The sequence below is a fragment of the Aptenodytes patagonicus genome, chromosome 3 (genome assembly GCF_965638725.1).
Source record: "Aptenodytes patagonicus chromosome 3, bAptPat1.pri.cur, whole genome shotgun sequence".
Classification (NCBI taxonomy): Eukaryota; Metazoa; Chordata; class Aves; order Sphenisciformes; family Spheniscidae; genus Aptenodytes; species Aptenodytes patagonicus.
Window position 1 is genome coordinate 33797044 of NC_134951.1, and position 5429 is coordinate 33802472.

At 38.1% G+C, this 5429-nt stretch overlaps 1 non-coding gene across 1 annotated transcript; it reads right to left on the reverse strand.

The window, feature by feature from the left end:
• Positions 1-409: 409 nt before the first annotated feature.
• On the reverse strand, positions 410-481 carry TRNAW-CCA (transfer RNA tryptophan (anticodon CCA)). The gene has a single exon. It is a non-coding gene; the product is annotated as a tRNA-Trp (tRNA).
• Between the last annotated feature and the right edge of the window lie 4948 nt (positions 482-5429).

The following is a 5429-nucleotide window of genomic DNA, read 5'->3' on the forward strand; positions in this document are numbered from 1 at the left end:
TTTGTCTCAAAGAGATGGCAGTATAAAGAGGAAGGACAGTGTAACGACAGGATAGGAAACTGAAGCTTAAAGTAATGAAGAGAGGAATTGACTTCCTGCATCTTGAGCTAGCTACAAACTGAGCATCTACAGATGATTCATCCCACTTAGCTTTAGTCCCTTGAAGGGGACTAAAGATGACTAGATGACTTGAAGTCACCTAACTTAAAGTAGTTGTCCAGAATCATAGAATAGTTTGGGTTGGAAGGGACCTCTAAAGGTCATCTAGTCCAACCCCACCTGCCGTGGGCAGGGAAACAAGTTGCCCGTGAGATGCGCAGGGAAACAAGTTGCCCGTGAGATGCCTATCTCACAGTGCTACCCCATGCAGGTGTATCTCACAGTGCTACCCCATGCAGGTGGGACATCCTGACCCCGGTGTGATTTGAACACACAGCCTTCTGATCTGGAGTCAGATGCGCTACCATTGCGCCACGAGGTCGGGGCTGGGCGACAGAATCTGTGTACTGGCAGTAAAGAAAGATAAATCTTATTATAATCCCTACTTATCCCATTTTCCCAAGGCTATGTTCACCTGGAGCAACTGAGTGTGCACTACTGTTTGCCTCTGGGTACTACTTGCCCGGTCATTTAGTTCAGGGGATAAGCTGGATGTACCAGAACTGCCTTTCTGTCAGACTTTTCCTTTTGTAGGAACCTAGGTTTGCCCATATAGAAGAATAAGATGAAATGGAGTTTATGCTTGTCCAAACCCATTCCAAATGTAGGAACAGGACATGGTTGCAGAACACTCTTAGATCTAGCTTCGTAATATTCCAGATTTCAACAGTTTAGATGGAACAACTGCAAATTTCAGCTTCAAACTCCTATATTTCAGTGATTTGTCTTAAAAAATCAATCTTGCCTGTCCATAGCTTCTGAAAGTTACCATTTCACAACCAGACAAATTCTTAACACAAATTGTCTGATTATCTGTTATATGCTCATTTGTTTTTTGTTTTTTTTTTTTTTTTAATCTTCCTGAACAGCTTAAGGGAAAGATATATTTCTTGTTAGCTTGCTCATTAGCCATTGAAGTATTAAATGACCACTGGAAAAGGGTGCAAAAGTGGACATTTTCAGTTTGATAGTCAAACTGAAATAAGTAGACCAAGGTACCTACTTCTGGAAAGCAAAAAATATGAAAAGATTATTTCAGTTCAATGTAAACCTTTTTAATCATCAGGAAAAATCTCATTTAATTTGGGAAGTATTTAAAATATACCTTTTTTGTAAGTTAGCCATTTTAAAAAGGGAAAAAAAAGAAAATGTATAATTTATTTAAAGATATTGTCGTGGTTTAACCACGACAGATATCTAAAAGTTTTGGCACTTCTTAAATGAAATACTATTTTGACTTGGGGGGGGGGGGGGGGGGGAGTATTCATTAAGTAAGCCTACCCTTAGAAATAATGTTTTGAACATCACAGTAGAGCTATTGACTAGAATGATCATATGTGAAGAAAGTAAAATATATTTCTGTATGCCTGAGGAAAAATTCACATTTCAGCTCACCATGAAGCCAGAGCAACTCAATTGACAGTAGATCAGAATTTGGCACTTGGTTTGGGCTTTTTCAACCTCTAGCGGCATTTTTTATTTTTATTTTTAATTACAATTCTGATGAAAAATTTAATTTAGGAAAGTAATTATTTTGCTTGTTCCCTTGCCATCTGATTCTGTCATCTGACAATGGCTCAGCATATTCATCGTAAGAGGTCAAGCATGGGTAATGAAGCAGTTACGAGCTCGCTGGCAACTACTGTGCCAGCATTGTTACTGAAATGTAGTCCAGTCCTCTGATTACAGTTGTCTATATTAGGGCATTGAATTTGTTCAGAGTCTCTGTCTTAACTGCATCATCATCATTCTCAATACTATTACAAATGTTTTTCCTCAAATCCAACTATGAAGCCTTACTTTGTCTACATGCCAGTGTCTTTGCCTTGAAGAGCATACAGATAAAGAGAAAGGACAGGAAGAAAAATGGTTGATCTACTCATGGGATACTGAGGCATATTCAGCTTCAACTTTTTGTCATTTCAGAATCACTCAATCTTTTAACAATCAAAATTTTTTGCAGATATTTACACTTATCAACCTGACTAATTTAATTAAAAGAAACTTCATCCTGCAGAAATATTAAGCAGGGAAAGATTAAGGCAGGAAACATTTTTCTTGTAGTTCAAGTTGTAGTTTGAGATGGTCTGTGTAAGATATAGATTCAGCAATGATCTCCTCTGAGCTGAGGACAGTACATAAAGGTAACCTTTTTATTCCCTAATCCTACTACTCTTCTGAATTTTTTTTTTTTAAACAGTTTTGAGGGACACGTTACCTTTACAGAGACTTTGTAGTCTAATGCTTATGAATCCTATATATGTAGCTGTGTAACAGAACTTACTAAAATTCAAATTTTCTTTTGAATTTCTAACCTGCAAAAATTGAGGAATTTTAAAATGAAGTTCTTACATTCTCCTGTATTATTAGCTGTATTCTTTGAGGGGAAAAGACCATTTGAAAGACAGAGATAGATCATCTGTAGTGCCTCATCTGAGATGGCATCTGAGTCACCAGTTCTACTTAATCTTTTGTGAACAGTGAAATATTCATTGTGTAAGTACTACCACGTGACAATTCTACATTAATGTTGATTCTAATAATAATGGGTTTACTTTTATTTCATTATTTGTTTATCAGAATATAAATGTATTTTATTTCATATTATGTATATGATAATGTGTCTTATTTTGGTTACAACTAGTATTCTATGCAAATGATGGAGATGCTTAGAGTATAAAATATATTCTTTTAGTGGTTTCACTATCTTTGCACAATATAAACAAAATATCCCTCACAGGAAATAAAAAATTATCTAATATAGTTCCTCTTTGAGTTCAGTGACAAACTCTCATTGATTTCAATGAAGGCAGAAAAGGTATAAAAAAATTTGTCTTTTGTTAAAAGTTTATAAATCTCTTGCTTCAAAATCTTATGTGCTATAGTCTACTACCCTTCAAGAAAGCAGTGTTAGGAGTTATGGTTAGCAGGCATGACAGTGTGGTATTTCCCTGTTCTTGATGAATACAAGCCATTATTCTTTATTTTTCATGATGCTTCAACTATACTATTAGCTTCCTCAGAGGACTGAAATAACTTATCTCCTTCAATGAAGGATTCCTAAAGGAGACAGAATGTGAGTTTCTGTTCTTCTGGGAAACTCATTGTATAATGGTGAAGATATCAGACATAATTAAGATGAATGATTGTGTACCAAACTAAATGAATTTTATCTTTGTAAATTTGAGATTTTTCCTATAATGTTCGCGAGTCTAACAGGAACAAATCAAATGCACATCTTCTTAGCAGGAGTCAGAGACAGGACAAAGTACACAACATTGTTAAATAACTGCTAAAATTGCAGAAGGCTGCAGACCTCCTTCAGACATAATCTTTTCCTTCCTCTCTTTTAAATATAAATTTTGAAGGAACAAATTTTATGATTTATGACTTAAATGTGATTTATATGAGAAATCTTGTCAGATTTCTTCATTCAGTGAAGACAGTAAAGGAAGTACATAGACTCTCAGTCACATTAACGACTCTTCAATGAGTTCAACAAGGCATAATCTGATATTTGGTTCATTATAGAGGTAAGTGAATAAGACAAGAAATAATGCCCACTGCTATTCTTTATTATCTCTTTTTACCACTTTGTCCCAGCAACCTTCAAAGTCTTTTTGTGGTTTTTTTTTTGTTTTGTTTTGTTTTTTTAAGAACTAGCAGCTAATCCAACCCATTACAACAGTATTCTCAGTAAGTTAGTTTCCAAATGAATTTCAGATTCAGGTGAAGGTGATCACGTGCTTATTCTTTCAGGGAAAAAAAAAACAAAACAGTTTACTATGTGCCATCAATTAACTTGCTATCAATTATTTACAAGCACTACATAACGTAATAAATGTGTCTAAATGTACAGTAACTAGGGAAGATCTCTGGCTATTATTAACCACTACCAAATTTAGCGGAGAAGTGTTGATTTATATTAGGTATGGCTCTAAGTAATTATTTGGTTTTAAGAAGTGAGCAGCAACTACCAGCCCACAACATGCAATGGTCCAAGACAAGAGAGTGTTATCTCTTGATAGACTGATTTTGGGAACAAACTAAAACATATTATAGAGATAAGAAAGAGAACCAAGAACAAATATGCAACATATTTAAAGCATAAAATATATAGTAAATTCAGATATGATATTGAATTGCAAGCCAATGAAGAAAAGAACAAGTAAGCAGGTTGTGCTGTCAAAAAAGAATAAAAATGACCTCAAAGTGATCCAAATGAGAATGAAGAAATCATTAGCATTAACATCAGACTCCTACTGGCAAAGAATTTGGGATGATAATTTGCCATGATCTGCCTCTTCTTAGAATCATAGAATAGTTTGGGTTGGAAGGGACCTCTAAGGGTCATCTAGTCCAACACCCCGGCCATGGGCAGGGACATCTTCAACTAGATCAGGTTGCTCAGAGCCCCATCCAACCTGACCTTGAAGGTTTCCAGGGATGGGGCATCCACCACCTCTCTGGGCAACCTCCTCCAGTGTTTCACCACCCTCAGCGTAAAAAAATTTCTTCCTTAGATCTAGTCTAAATCTACCTTCTTTTAGTTTAACACCGTTCCCCCTTGTCCTGTCGCAACAGGCCCTGCTAAAATGTTTGCTGCCATCTTTTTTATAAGCCCCCTTTAAGTACTGATAGGCTGCAATAAGGTCTCCCCAAAGCCTTCTCTTCTCTAGGCTGAACAACCCCAACTCTCTCAGTCTTTCTTCACAGGAGAGGTGTTCCGTCCCCCTGATCACTTTCGTGGCCCTCTTCTGGACCCACTCCAACAGGTCCATGTCTTTCTTCTGCTGAGGGCTCCAGAGGTGGACGCAGTACTCCAGGTGGGGTCTCACCAGAGCAGAGTCGAGGGGCAGAATCACCTCCCTCGACCTGCTGGCCACGCTTCCTTTGATGCAGCCCAGGATATGAATGGCCTTCTGGGTTGCGAGTGCACATTGCTGGCTCATGTCCAGCTTTTCATCCACCAGTACCCCCAAGTCCTTCTCGGCAGGCCTGCTCTCAATCCCTTCATCCCCCAGCCTGTACTGATACCGGGGGTTGCCCCGACCCAGGTGCAGGGCCTTGCACGTAGCCTTGTTGAATCTCATAAAGTTCACACAGGCCCACTTCTCGAGCTTGTCCAGGTCCCTCTGGATGGTGTCTAGGTCCCTCTGGATGGCATCCCATCCCTCTGGTGTGTCGACCACATCACTCAGCTTGGTGTCATCTGCAAACTTGCTGAGTGTGCACTCAATCCCACTGTCTATGTCATTGAAGAAGTTATT